The sequence below is a fragment of the Lissotriton helveticus genome, chromosome 4_1 (assembly GCF_964261635.1).
Source record: "Lissotriton helveticus chromosome 4_1, aLisHel1.1, whole genome shotgun sequence".
NCBI classification, from domain to species: domain Eukaryota; kingdom Metazoa; phylum Chordata; class Amphibia; order Caudata; family Salamandridae; genus Lissotriton; species Lissotriton helveticus.
This window is the reverse complement of record NC_136063.1, coordinates 446,695,602-446,711,268: the sequence shown is the minus strand read 5'-3', so window position 1 is coordinate 446,711,268 and position 15,667 is coordinate 446,695,602. Positions and strand designations below refer to the sequence as shown.

At 45.9% G+C, this 15,667-nt stretch overlaps 2 protein-coding genes across 4 annotated transcripts in view; one reads left to right on the top strand and one right to left on the bottom strand.

The window, feature by feature from the left end:
• The window catches only part of RAD54B (RAD54 homolog B), a 608,133-nt gene extending 596,821 nt beyond the window's left edge, over nucleotides 1-11,312 (bottom strand). For both annotated transcript variants that reach the window (XM_078687026.1, XM_078687028.1), the window contains exon 1: nucleotides 10,990-11,312. The gene's annotated coding sequence lies outside the window, so the exon portion shown is untranslated. The remainder of the gene's footprint in view (nucleotides 1-10,989) is intronic.
• Nucleotides 1-15,667, top strand: part of LOC144828656 (RING finger protein 151-like) — a 233,260-nt gene that overhangs the window by 47,086 nt on the left and 170,507 nt on the right. The window lies entirely within an intron of this gene.

The following is a 15,667-nucleotide window of genomic DNA, read 5'->3' as shown; positions in this document are numbered from 1 at the left end:
AACTATTTTCTGAATATTTAATTTAACGTTCCCTCCCATCAATTTATTTTCCCATGCGTTTTATTCCACCCAACAATTGAATGTTCTTATAGAAATACAATGTTAACAGTTTGTCTTCCGCTTGGGGTCATCAAGTCAGGTTCCCAGGCGCATCTTCTAGTGTGATGAAGACTTGGCTTTGATTCAATGACAAATGACTTAAGCTCCTTCTGGAGTTTGACATGCGCAGTGTGGGTTTTCAAGATGGAGTAATATCACCTCCCAGGCCCAAGATTGCGATACATAAAAAAATAGAAAAGAAACAGTTTTAGAATACAGAATAAATGAATGCACTGTATACCACTTATCTCTACTCTATTCCCATTGATTTATTTTAACTATTGCGTTTAGTGTTTAGGCAAACAAACAGCGTAGCAAAACCAACGGTGCAAGCTTCATGCATGCTGTAACATAAAGCAGACATCTTAATTCTAGTGCGCAGAAGCGAAAGTTTCCCTCCAAGCAAAGATAGTATGTCATGTCACGTGAGTATGACAGACGCATGCGCAGTAGGAAATCCTCCGTAGCAGCAGCCATTTTAATGCAAGCGGATTATAGTTAGTAAAAGCACATTAAAAAGCTTCCCCTAGATGCTAGATATGTCGTGTAATGCAATATTAATTAGACAAAACATGTTAATTAGTACGTTATGAGTTATTTGAGAGGGTTGAGTACATGCAAGTCGCTTTACGTGCAAATCCTTGCTCCATCACCAGCAAGGTCTGAGGAACTTCTCCTTTGCAGGGAAGTTGGAGCAAGCCTGGAGCAACCAGGAATGCAAGTTAGATTCAAAGAAAAGTCTTCGGGGGGGGCTCACTGGCCAACGGGCAAGTAACCGCCAAGACGCGTCGAGCGGAAATGCAAAAGCGGGGCCCACGGAGTGGAGTGGGGGCCTCTGAGCTTCGGTGCAAATGGTGCTCTGGTCTGGGGCTTCAAGCACCCCAATGCACAACTTCGAGTTACCTCGTGAAGTAGGTGCAGCTTGCAAAATGCAGGATGTCCAGGAGTTCCGGTCCCACGTCTCTCGTGTCCGCCACGGGTCTCAGCTTTGCTGCGAGCGAAGGTCAGGGTCAGAGATGTCTGGAAGTCCATGTCCTGTGTCGCAGATTCTTCGGGATCTGGCGGGAGGCTCGAAAATGCAGACCAGCAAAGTTGCTGTTGGTGCCTGTTTGAACAGGGTGGTTACTCCTTGACCACAAGGGAGATATCTTCCATCTTCCAGTCGAAATGGAATGACGAAGGTCCAGGATATATGTTTCAGAGTTTCGTCCAGGGTAATCTAAAGTCCTAGGGACTGGGTTCCTATACTTATACTAAGGTTAGGGGCCTGACTACCTTTAAGGTCCCTCCTATGGGTGGACCTAGGAAGGGGATGGTTACACCCCTTTTCCTTTGTCCAGTTTCGCGCCAGAGCTGGGGCAGAGTGCCCCAGCAACCGGTTTGAACTGGGAAATGCATGGAGCACCTTGTGTGCCCCGGGCAGTGTCTGGAAAGCACTCACTGAATGCAGCCCTCCCTGCCCCAATACACAAAAGCCTGTCTAAGGAGGTGCCAGCACCTCCTTGGACAGGAAACCTATTGTCCAGGCCTCCCCTACCGGAGTTTCTTCCAGCAGCAGGAGGGCATACTCGTGTCTGTGGCAGCAGCGTCAATTTTGTGATGCTTTAACCGGGTAAACCAGTAACTACTTGTCTTCTCCCTCTGGAAGGGCGGAATGCTACCCCCGCCGCCAGAACTGGCGGGGGTGGAGTAGTATTCCAAAGTGTTTGAGACCTTACACGACATGTTTTGATAAAGCCAAACCAAAGTTAGCATTAACCGTGAGGATTATAATGCACTTAAGAGTATATGGTATGGCAATATCATAGAACAGCTATAAGGAGATGGTTCCGAAAGCTGCAGAGGGGCTCAGCTCATGCTAGGGCACCCTCTCACATAAAACGAAGCACTCTGCCTCCAGGATTGTTAAGGCCTGCCATAGGAGTGACTTATAGGTGTATATGTGTCTTTATGTATATATAGATATAGGTATACTATATCTAAGTAAGGGGTGATTACATCACCTTACCCAGGCTGAGTGAACAGACCTGTGGTGTCAGTTTGGAAGGCAAACCAGGGGTGGCACAATACATGCTGCAGCCTCTGGCAGGCCTAGGGTGCACCTATGCCCTGGGTACCTATGGTACACTATACAGGGGCTCACAAGGGTGACCCAGTAACCAATCTGGTATGTACCTAAAGTACATGGAGTCCATTTTATAGAGATAGCAGATAGACTGGGGCCCTGAATAGCAGGGTCCCAGGCCAACTAAGTCGAAAACAGGCAAAACACCAGGCAAAAAGTGGGGGTAACCATATAGTTAGATATCCACCTTCCTACAACCATAATCACCCAGGAGCTGTTTAAATAGGAATGGGACAATAGGGTATTGTAACCAGCAGATAGGATCACAGTTTCATATGGGAAAGAAAATATTAACTGGGGTATTTGAATCAGGATTGATGTTTAAAGGTCGAGTAATTCATGGAAAGGTTTATGTGGCCAAGAATGGTATCGCTATTCTTGGTTGGTATCACCAGGGTTATTTGGTATGACATTATGACTAGAAACCACAGAACAGATCTCTTTGGTAAGTTAGACACATGGTGGTCAGCATAAGCATTGTTTGAATCGTTCAAAAAAGAGTTTTCAGAAATTTTGGGACAACTTAAAAGTCTTAAACACAAAATAAGAGTAAAGGATGCAGCAATACCCATAAAGCATAAATTGAGAAATTTCCCCTTTAAAGTCAGAGAGGATTTTGTTGATAAACTTGCAAACAGGAAGTCATTGAACCAGTAGTCATCCTAGTGGCTATCGTGCCTTTTTAGGTCTCGCCTACGACGAACGCGCTGAAAGCGCGTTCTCGCAAGCGAGAGCTATAGTCGTCGTCTCAGCAGTCTGAGACCGACGAAGGGATACAAGACCTGGCCGCGCGCAGCGTTTTTCCATAGGATAACGTTGTGCGCGCGGCCAGGTCTTGTCTCCACGGCATGGCACGGCAGACAGGATCGCGACGCGCGCCTCTCTGGAATGCAGGGGAGTCTGCAGTGAGGCGCGCGGCGCTGATAAAAGCTTCCCTGAGCGGTGACTCAGGGGAGGCGAAGGTTAATAGGCATGCTATTGAAATGTGTGCATACCAGGGGTGCTTGAAGGTTTACTGCGCAAGGAAAGTTTTTCAAAATTCCCGAATATTGACCTTCCTAGGCAGCGTAGGTACTGTAAGTTCGAGTTTTTTGTTTTGTTTTTAATATCCATTGGACAGGAAAAAAGCTGAAGTGAGCGAGGCCTTTTCCTATGTACTTACATAAACAGAAGGTTGAACCTGCCAGAGAGCAAGGGCTTTATTTAGCCACACCTAAAAGGTTAAACAGACTAGTACATACTATCTATAATCTAATTTACACTGAACGTTATGCCTGGAGCAACACACCGTATTTGCACAGTAATGATCCCTGAAACTATCATTCCATCAGATTAAAGGTTTATCCACAGTAAAACCAGCGCAATCCGGCTGATAGGTCTCCAGGTCAGCCAATGAGCAGGCTCGCTGCTAAAGGGATTGTTGCTGGTTTGCGTCCTTAAAGTGCCTTACTGTAAAACTCTCCCCCCGCACCTTGTCAGCTGTAATCTCTCCCTGACAGCAGTCGATGCTCCTGCGCGTGCCAAGCTCGGAGAACTCGTGTGAAAACCAGGCCGTAAAGTGCACGCGCACACATCAAATCCTCTTCATTCCTCCCTCGTTTCAAATATTTCGGGTTGCTCCGTATATATCTATATATCAGACTTTTTGTGTGACATTGAAGTTAAACGTGTTTGAGCGGCGGGGTCGGTGTAGTCCCGATTTGGCGATAAAAGGCCCCTTACTTATACGCAGATACACTTAAGTGGCTCTGCCATGCAAGAATTGCATTCCAGTCCTGGCAGCTGAAAACGGCTGCCATATTAGATCGGGAAGTGGTTCGTAGATTTTATTTGATATGCGCTGCAGCAATAATCAGCAGATGAACATTACATGCAGATTAATTGGACTTGCTCTGATTTTGAAGTGAAAAGTCGAGGTGTAAAAGTGTCTTTGGAGAGGATTGTTAGGAGACAAATGTCTAAGTTATGACACGTTAAAGTCGCCTATTATTTTAACAACCTTGTAACGTAGCCCCGGGAACCCTAGGGGTTAGGTGGCCGAACTTGTTATCAGCTGTCCGTCATTTGCGAAGATGTGGACCATGCAGCAGAAAAGCGATCTGCCAAGTCGTCTCTAGAGGACTCATGTACTCCTGCTAAAAGGGATTTCTATAGTAGAATGTGCTTGTACTGTTCAGGAGGGCACAATTTGTTGTGCAAAGGTGTGCTTGGTTTTACTAATTGAAGGTCTCCTGCCTAGAGCCATGGTATTGTACCCTATCAAATGCATTTCCAAAGCTATGCAATCCTTTCCAGCTGTGCAGGGTTTTATTTTGTTTTGTTTTGAGTAGAGTACAAAACTAATGAAAAGACTTTTTCTAGGTATTTCGAATCTTGGAAAATAACAGTTTGAGCACAGAGTGAAAATGATTGCCCTTGGAAGAATTTGCACGAGGTGGAATTAGAAATTGACATCCTCGTTGGTCAGCCGACCTTCGATCCCATGAGTTCTCCGGACACCTCAGAGTTCAGGTCCTTGCTGATTTCATCAGGACTTTCTCTTTCTGATTTTATCTTTACTCAGTTCACACTTCATCCATCTTAATGAAGGTCTCTGTAATGCTATTCTCTTCCTACTCTGTTTGTCAAGGCTTCCATGGGTGTTGGCATACTGCACATGCATTGAAGACCTGGTGCCCGGTTACCAGGTCATTGTCCTGTTCTGTGCTGGGCGCACAGTATTCGAGTGTTCTGTCCTAGCAGCACCACAGCACCACTCAGCAGCACCACAGCATCACTCAGCAGCACCACAGCACCACCACAGCATCACTCAGCAACACCACATTATCACTCAGCACCACCACATTATCACTCAGCACCACCACAGCACCACTCAGCAGCACCACAGCACCACTCAGCAGCACCACAGCACCACTCAGCAGCACCACAGCACCACTCAGCAGTACCACAGCACCACTCAGCAGCACCACAGCAGCACCACAGCACCACTCAGCACCACCACAGCACCACTCTGCACTACCACAGCACCACTCTGCACCACCACAGCACCACTCTGCACCACCACAGCACCACTGAGCACCACCACAGCACCACTGAGCACCACCACAGCACCACTCAGCACCACCACAGCATCACTCAGCTCCACCGCAGCATCACTCAGCACCACCACAGCACCAATCAACACCACCACAGCACCACTCAGCACCACCACAGCACCACTCAGTGTCACCACAGCACCACTCAGCACTACCACAGCATCACTCAGCACCACCACAGCATCACTCAGCACCACCCCAGCACCACTCAGCACCACCCCAGCATCACTCAGCACCATCCCAGTATCACTCAGCACCATCCTAGTATCACTCAGCATCACCACAGCACCACTCAGCGCCACCCCAGCATCAATCTGCGCAACCATTCAACAACAACTGGTTCAAATATGTTCTCTCAATGTTTCAAGCTTTATTACAAATGTCACAAAAAGATGTTAATATTTCACTTCTGTTTTTGGATTTTCGTCACAATTAAATACACTGAACATAATCTTCACAAAAGTTATTTACAAAAGTTTTTGCTATTGCCATTATAAATTAAAATCACTTTTATTTAAGTATTAATTATTAAAAACAATTAAAAGCCATTGTAATTTGTAATATCAATACATCTAAGTCACGTAAATACAAAACATGTTGCATTACAAATGCTATAGGTGTCACATTTGCGAAAGTTATAACTATTGGCATTGTAAATGACAAAGCTATTAATGTAGCTATTTTCAAAACCAACACATAAATAAAAAAAATTGTCATTTACAAGACCAATAGCTCAAACTTTCCTAATGCGAGACCTATTGCATTGCAAATGCTTGTTATTACATGTAAGAAGAACAGCACGTTGAGAGTGTGTGTGGATTTTCACAGTTCAAAAAAAGAAAGATGGGTGGATTCACACCCTCTGCCCAGGAATTTATATCATCATGACCACGTTTTCTGGGGCCAACTATTTCAGCAAAATTGATTTGGCTGTAGCATATCATCTGGTGGTGTAGAGCACATCTTCGAAACATCTCACAGCTTTCGTTTCCCCAGTAAGCACTTTTCAGTTGAGAAGTATATCATTTGGGTCAGTGTCGGCAGCCTCAGTGTTTTAGAGGATCATGGAAAGTATACTGATTTTGGCACTGTAACCTTTTAGAATTATATATTGGTTCATGGCAGTGACAATTGAAAACATGATGAAATACTTGAGACAGTCTTGTCCATACAGAGTGATGTGGGTATTATTGCCAACAATGTGAATTGAAATGTGAATTTTCAAAGCAATCTATAGACTATTTGAGACAAGTTATATCGCAGAAAGGGGTGGAATCATGACCTGGTTTGGTAAATGCTATTGTGCAAGCACCCACCCCATGGACGAAGATCAAGTGGCATAGGTTTTGGGAGTTTATGAATTTTACTCCAAGTTCATTCAGAATTTCACAGCAAAATCTGAGTGTTTAAGATCCTTGCTTAAAAGAACAAAGGCATTTGAACGGAGCAAAGCATGTGAAAAGAGTTTGAATTGTTGAAAGGTAAAATATCATAACAAAGTGTGTGATCTCCACATGACCCCAGAAAGTAGTGTCTGTGACAGTGGATGCCAGCAAATGTGGGTTAGGTGGTATGATTGCCCAAATGGATGATAATGAGGAACATATTGTAGGGTTTGCGTCCAGAGCTTTATGATCCAGTGAATAAATTACTCGTCATTGAAAGACAATAGCTTATGTATTGCTGGGTCATAGAACAATTCAAAAGTTTTCTGTGGGGTGGGAGTTTCTTACTATTGACTGATCATAAACCTCATGTGTACATTGTGAGTTGAAATCACCTACCTAGGATTGCGAGGTTCAGATCAAAATTGCTCCAGTGTAAGTTAATAATCCAACATATACCTGGGGGAAATAATATCAGAGCGGAAAAGATCTCCATTACCATTGAGTTAAAAGAATTAGATAAGGACGATAAACCGGATGCATGTTTGATAACAGCAGTTGATGCATGTCTTGTGGGGAGGTTTTACAGAGGATGAGTGGATTTCCAAGTTAGATAATTCCACAGAAAGGCAGGTATCTTTTCATATCCATCCTTTTGTTACTGTGGCAAATCAGTTATCTTTGGAAAAGATAGAATGCTAATGAGGAACATTCATTACACCTTATACTGTAAAATCAAGGATCATTGAATGAGGTCACAATGGGCATTTCAGTCAAACCATCACAAAAAAAGTTTGCCCTAATTGTTGGAGGCCATCCATGGACACCTAGATTATGGAAGTAGTTAAAGTTTGTAAGATATTTTCTGGCAATGGGAAAACCATAAAACTGTCTTTTCTCCTATGCAGCCGGTTGAGTTCCCTTTTGGACCTTCAGTTAAATTGACTGTGGACTTACTAGGGCTTTTTCACACGGTACCAGGGAAATACAGATGTGCAGTAGTTCTCGCTGACTGTTACATCAAATGGTTGGAAGTAGGGTTTATAACTGATCCCAACACAAAAGTGATCATTAAGATCTTTCTGAATTTCTTTTGCTGGGAAGAATTTCCTAGGGAGATGGATCAGACAATGGTGTGCAGTTCATTCCTAAGGAGATGGTTGAGTTATTTAAACCATCTGATATTTTACATCATAGAATTGCAATTTATCATCCTTAGACAAGTGGCTTTGTGGAACGCACCAATCATGCATTGATGGAATGCATTTAGTGGGCAGTCAGAAATAGAATGGAAGCGGAAAAGGTGGTTGAGAGAATACTGTGGTCTTATCGCACATCGCCCAGTAGGGTCGACCGTAAGATTCCCTTTGAAATATTGAGAGGGAGGAAAGCATAGTTTATATTGTGTTCTGCTTGGATGAAGAGATGGGGTTTAGGAATGAGTCATAAGAAAATTAATAATGTTGAAATAAGACCTCAGGTGAAACCGTATTAAGCTATAGCAAGAGAAATATTTATTGAAATGCATAGTGGGATGGTACGAGATAAAATAATAAAAATGGGTGATTGCGTCCGAATCAGATATCCTTCCTGGGTCATGCCAAATACAGTCGATCTGTGAAAATAGAAGCTGTCAGTGGCAATGCTATCACGGTCAAGCAAAAGGAATGTTAGAATGTTTCCAGGGTATCCAAAGTTGATGGTTTACAGTCCAGAGTGTCCAAAGACAATAGTGTTCAGGAAGAATACTGTGGAAAGTCATCATGTGAACAAACTGATGTGATTACAGACACTGAATGTGGTCCTTTCAGTGAGACTGTAGGATTGGATATGGTGTACAGAAGCACACTGGTGTGTAAAAGTCCATGTAGTTGAGATTATGCATGAATCTCATGTTTATTCATTTTCTTCATTCTTTATACCATCTATGTACTGTTGGTTATTACAACTCACACTGCGGTGTTTGTGGATCAGTTTAATATTAATTGGATATGTCAATGGGGTTGTTGGTTTTTACAGGTTGCTTCAGCATTTGTAAATTATAATTATTTTGTGTGTTGTTTGCAGTTCTTTATTTGCTAAATGGAAGTGAGAGGATGTTTACTGTAGACTCCTTTGAACGTTCTAAGTGAGTTGACTCCTGGGGAGCTGGAGGGCTCTGGTGAATTGATGTCTGTGAGCTACGCAGTGTGTCTTCATATGGTCAGAAGCCAGCATTTACGAAGGACAATGACACAAGCCAATGACAAATATGGGCGGGGAGTGGGCAGGGCTTCTATTCCACACTCCAATATAGCATGGCTCGCAGCGCAGCGCATGGGCTGCCCAGGCTCTACCTAAAAACTGCTTAGGGTAATCCATGACAGTGATGCACTCCTGTTTACATTTCACATTTTACTTCGTCTTGCACTACCCAATAATATTTCTTTTTTCCAGATCTTGTATCTCTGTAGCTGCTTTCATGCACCATAACCGTTCATACTATGAACCGCGACACCTCTAAGTGTCTGATTGAAGTTCAGGTTGTGGGTGGGTGTTCTTGATATGGCACAATTGAGAGCTTTTGGGTTGAGTGCAAATTTCTCGCAGTGCTGGTCTTGCTACGTAATGAAGGTGTTCAGACTACATGTTCTTCTGGTCCCTGGCCTCTCTGCAGAGCGCACAGAGAGGTGACAAACGTGCTAATTGTAATTACCAATTTATGTAAGTGTTTGTGAATGACACAGCTGTTGAATATTGACAGACGCCAAAGAAAAAGAAAATGGCTTGGATATATGTGAAAGACAATGGTGAAGGGGGTGTGGTGATGCAAGAAAGTACATGCAGAAGGACAGAGTGAAAAGACAGTCTTTGAAGATAAAAGAGGTGATGTGGTAATTATGCAAATGGAGGATTTCAGAAGAATATCCAAATTAAAAGGGCATAAGCCTTTAGCGGAGTTAAAGCATGCAGAGGAAAGTCATGTGAAGGGGAGAACGGAAGTGATTGAGAAACTTCACAGATCACTCACTGCCTCTTCCACAGCTATTAGTAATGTTTAATTTACATTCTAATATTTTCAGAATGTAAACATTTTGAATTCTAATAATTCATAACCTCCATTAATAGATCTGGCCTGTTTTAAGCCTATGTTGTGTTATACCTCTAGATGCAACGAAAGAAAACTCAAGACAGTTGCCCAAATACTGTTCAGGTGGCATGCTGTATCAAGCACACAATTCTAGTTGACACGTTTTCATTCCAAGATCTTAATTACATATACCACGCCTCATGGAAATGATTCCTAGTTTCATTTCTTTGTCCACACCTCTTTTAGAGCACCCCACCTAAAGGGACCATCCGGTGAATGATATTTCAATACACCTACAAAAAAAACTGCCGACATCTTCAAAAGAGCAATGTTCTAATCTAGAATGTCTGTTGATGGCAATTGTTAGAGATGCAGCACTGGAAGAAGAGAATTGTGTTTTTTTTCTCTTCGCCGGATATCCCCTTAAAAGCACTGAGCGAAGAGAATTCAAGGAGATTTCTTCTGAGCAACTGTGTAGCTGCCAAGTAGAGCCGTTTCTCGTGTGACATCCTGATATCTTAGCTTATTGCCTGTAGACGTACATTCACCCTGCAGGTTATGGGGTTAAATGCTCCAGCATACATGGAAAGTGCAGTTGGTTAGAGAGCCAAATGAGTGTGTCAGACAGGACATGGGTCCACTTGCTTCCTGTGCCACTGGAGGAAGATTGCTGGCAGAGCAAGCATCTACAGGGAAGCGTCAAGGAGAAAAGATGGGTTTTTGCCTCCTTGTACTAATAATGTAGTGTGAATCCTACAATGGTGCACATGAAGGGTTTAAGACAAAACTTATTTGAAATAGCATCTTGATGAGGGTGAAGAAGCATCTAGCACACCGTACCAAGATAAACATTGTCACCAAAGAGGCCCTAGTATTAAGGGTTTTTCTTGAAGAAGTAAACCATACTGACCATTAATTTCACATATGGCGTTGAGAAGACTATCCACCCCAATTCTATGATTTTGAAAATTGTAGTTCCGTAATTAGAAAGTTGTTGGGGATCAGTATTGGAATGTCTCGTTGCCTGGTTCCCTGCTTGGAACACAGAATGTTCTGTTGCGGCAGTTATTATTATTCTTATTATAATTAATTTTATAAAGCGCTCAGCTACCCGTAGGTTTCCCGGCGCTAAAACCAAAAAGATGAGGGGGGAGAGGCAGAAGAAGTTGCTGCCTGGGAGCTGCCTAGACGGGACACATTAAATGAAGTACTCACCAGAGGCTGCTTTGTATTCTTTTCATTGGCGACGAGTTGTCCTATCTTCAGCCTCCCCATCCTGGCGTGAATATTGACTGCCTGCCGGTCAACTCTCTTGGTTCCGTCCCCGCAGTTTCCTGTGTGTCAACGCCGCACACTTGCCATCGTTTCTGGGATGATTTGGCTGCTGGGGTGAATCTCTGTTGTGTCCTTTTATGCTGCCGCTGCTCCGAAGGAGGATTTTTCTACATTAAGGAACTGTTTGATTTATCGAGTTGACACGCGCGAGGCCGAGGCACTCCTTCAGTTGCTCCTCGCACCTACCCGGCCTGTGACGTCATTTCTGCTTGTGACTTGCGCACCAAGCATCTTTTGCCTGACTTGCTTGGCGCTGCTGTTCTGCAATGTCGTTACGTTGCGTGCGGCCATTTCGATTGCCACATTTCACATCAGAGTGCACTGTTGTCATATTAACGTTAGTGTTGCTTGTACCGCTGATGCGCACAGCTTGATGCATCCCGCCAGTTTCACTGCGTGTTCCTTGCTTCTTCGCTGACACACGCAGATCAGCATTTATTTATTTATAAAGTTTTATATAGCGCGAACAAGATCCCGAAGGATATCAGAGCGCTTTACAAAAGGGTGGAAGGAAGGTCAAAAACCAAATATCAACATCAATACAAAACATGAATAATCGCATGATTCACATACAAATGACACAAAGGAGAGTAATACAATATTCAGGTATAGAGCAGGCTACGAGGGGGGCACACAATGCTGTAAAGAATGTTGTATGTCTCTCTTAAGTCAATAGATCCCACATAGGCAAGATCTGTTGGCTTTGCCAATGCTGGTTTTCCTCTTTTTATAGAAGACTGAAAGAGGTAGGTGGCCAGTCCTTCATTCGACCTGTAACAGCACTTGCCTAAAACCTGCAATACTGACTCAGGAAACACAGCTGAAGGTCTGCTTCTGTGTACTGTTATGGAGAATGTTGGACTTGGCCTTTTCCCCCCAAAATGTTTCGCTTTTGACCCCCTTATCTGGATTGTCTCCCCCATGGGATTAAACCTGTATAGGCCATGAGTGGTGTGAGACACCTTGTGAAAATGTAATTACCAGACTGAAATGTATTGCTTTTAAAATGGATGCCATGGCCATGGGTTTTGCCACTGGACTGACATAGGTCAGCGGTCTAGATAATATTACCCAGCTACCCCTAGCTTTTGGAGGGAAAGCCTGGCACCCAGGGTGCTCACCCCCTCCCCTAGAACCAGTTTAGGCTAGATGTGCCAACATTCTAGAAGTTCCTGGCACTGCCTGGGAGGAGGGTATAAATAGGGAGAAGTGTCACCAGAGAGTCAGTCAGCGCTGGGACAAAGAAGAGAGGGGACCTGCTGTGAGGTGCTACCGCCACATGGGCCTGTGAGCTGGGCCCTGCACCCCTATAAACCCCCCCGCTGCTGTCCCCATGGGCCCCTGACAAGGGAGGGCCCCTACCCAGGACACTGACGCTGTGGGACCTTGAACTACGCCAGCGCTGAGGGAAAGAGGTGCCCACATGAGGAGGAATGCTGTGGGCTTGAACCCCCCAGGAGGTGAGGAGTGTGCCCCTGGGGCTGGCTGTGGAACTATTCGCCCCCCTCCGTGAGGTGCGCCTGTCAGACACTGTTTGGGGAGGTTGGTGCCCCCAGGAAGCTGTGGCCCCCGTTGGAAGTGCTGACCCCAGAGTAGAGGAGTGAGGCAGTGGTGAGAGGAGGTGGACACACTGAGAGCAGCTAGTTTGTCTCTGAGGCTGACAGTTTCTTCAGAGGGTTGTTCCCCCTTCAACCTTTGACCGATCCCTCTCAATCCAACAATTGCTGATAAGAACATTAAGCTACTTGAGGAAGAAGACCCTTCTATATTGGAGCCCCAGTGAATCCTCTCAGGACACCCTTAACTGAGGGTATCCCTGACTTCCCATACTCAGCGCTGCGCTTACCGGTGTTGTGGAGCAGCTGTGGTGAAGGCGGGTGTCTGTGGCACCATAGCGACCTGAAGCGCGAGGGCGCCGTGTGTGCTCATCCTTCCTGAGAGGCCGGAGTGGGAAGTGTCTGAGGAGAAGCAGCGGCGCTGTGTTAGCTGATTGCGGGACCCCGGGGGCACCAGCCGCGTCACTCGGAGCAGGAAGCGCTTCCGCGCATGTCCTCGGTGTGTCCGCTATTGAAAGCAGGAGGGGCCTAGGGTCGGGCAGGCCCAGGAGAGCAGCGTCGCCGCAAAGAGTAGCGTCCTTCCTGTGAGCGAGTGCAGAGGCGGGAGAAGAGCGAGCGCTTCCGCGCATGCCCGGCGGAGAAGTGCCATCCGAGGGAAAGTCATCGCGTCAGCCGAGGAGCGCCGCGTTGGAGAGCCAGTCGTCGATTCCCTCAGAAGAGGCAGAAGCGCCACAGCGGACGTCGCGGTAGGGAGCCCTGGGCCGGGAAAGCCTTCCCTGCCTTCCCCCTTCAGCCCGACTGCTGCCAAGCTCCATCGAGCGTGGAGAACACAACCGCTGGGACACTTTCAAACCCACAAGTAAGCCGGGTAGAGAGGGAGCGGGAGGCGGCAGCGTCAATTGCCTGAGAACCGGGACATCGGGGCTAAGCCCCAGGAGTTTAACTGTTTGATACCTGGAAAACTGAATTGGGAAAGTGGGTTAGTGACTCAAACAACCACAGCAAAACCATTAATATTTACCTCAGAGGAGAGAGGAGGAAGGTGTGAAGGGGACAGCAGGGTTCCTGCGACAAGACCCTAATAGTCTATTGGTAACTGAGGGAGTGGATCCTCCACTAGAGAGGTGTAGTCTGTAACTTAAGTAGAGGGGAGCCGTGTTAATACTACTGTGTCCTCCTTTTAGTCACATACCGGGAGGGCTATGCTGCGAAGATCTGCATCCAGTAGAGGTCTGTGGAGTTGAGCAGTCACTCAAGAAAGTGTGGGGTAATGTACCTGCTAATGAGTCTTTAAAAACGTAATGTACTGTCAGGCTGCATTTTCCTTTCTGTAAATTTATTAGTGAAGTGTATTGTGACCTGAATAACTACAGACCTTAAATGTACCCTTGATTCTTATAATCTAACCGGGAAAAGTATTGAAGTGTTTTAGGCCTGACCTCCCACTTCTATAAGTATCCCCGAGAAGGGCCCCTACATGATGTTAATGCTAGGCGATGTATGTTCCGCCTGATGTTTGATACACCTAGCCCGGTGACATGCCTGATGAAATGCCATAGTTACCTGTTGCCAGATGGTCCCTGAGGTTAGGCCTGGCTCTTAAGTTACTGTTGATACGTTGATGGGGAGGCCACTTTCCTATCTAATGGTTAATTGCATGTTTTTGTGCCACCGTGCAGGTGATTGTACCTTTTATTACAGGTGCTCCTATTTATGAGGTACTATGATGCCCTGATGTTTTCTTTTACAGGGGTGGGGATTGGCGTTCTAATGCATGAGGTGTATTTATGCATAATGTTGTATCTTACATTTTCAGCCAACCCCCTAAGGATGAGAGCCCGAGTTGGCCCCGCCAGATTGGTTCTAGGGCTACTGGTCATTTAACTAACCTTTTCCTTACAGCTATGGACTATGGACTCAATCCCTTTTTGGTCCCATGTAAATAATCCCCCTCTGAAGTACTTGGCTCTGGTGCCAGTTGGCGCCATGTTATGATGACACTGTTAATGCATTTTTGCCTTGCAGGTTGGAGATACTAAACTGCTTAATTTCCAACTCAAACTGGTGTCCTGCCTCTTTTGTGGTGTGCCTGGTGTGTTGACTGAGGGTACTGCGTGAATGCTTCACATGTCCTCCAAGTTTGGCCTGCCCGCTTGATGCCATGCTACCCCCTTTGAGACTTGGGCAACCCCCATTTCCAACATTTGGTGGCAGAGCGGTGGGATAGGACTTGTGTTTGCGCAGTACCACAGCGGCCACAGGTTACACCACAAGTAGAGCCTTGTGGTGGGGATTATTGTTTGAATATTGTTTTTGATTGCTTCCTCCTGAAGAGTATTCTGAATTGTCCCCTTGTTCCACTGGGAGGGTGTGTCCCGGGTGTACCTCGCCACGATGGGGTTGATTTACCAGGAAGTGGAACTGATGGAGTACACCGAACAGGAGGTGATAGACTTCCTCCTGGAGAGAGGGATACCCCCAGTAGGGAACATTAGGAGGAATTTGTTTCTCTATGAGGCCCTCAAGAGAGGAGAGCCCTTAGAGATTAATGGGGACTTGTCTGACTACCCCCCCGAAGTTTTGAAGGGTCAGTGGGTTAGAGACCAGAGAGAGGGCTCCCCATCCAGAACCCTGGGAGGTAGTTGCTCCGATGAGGAGGAGGAAGAGTTTAGCAGGGCAGAGACGCCAGTAGCTGTGGAGGACACCGAAGATAGGGAGTCTCGCACTGGGTCCAGTCCCGGGGGCACTGCCCCATCCCTTTCCCTGTCCCCAGAAGAGTGGGTAGATAAGAGGGAGGAAAGGGAGCATCAGCTGGCGCTGGCAAAGCTCAGGCATGCCGAGGGCTTAGCACAGCTGAGGGTAGAAGAGCAGCGACTAGAGACTGAAAAAGTCCTAGCGCTGGAGAGGATGGCGGAGGCGGAGAGGGCCTTCACCAGGGAGAGATCAGCTCAGGTGGGTAGGTTGTCCCCTGAGAGTGGTTTTAGGAGTCTGGATTCACCGAA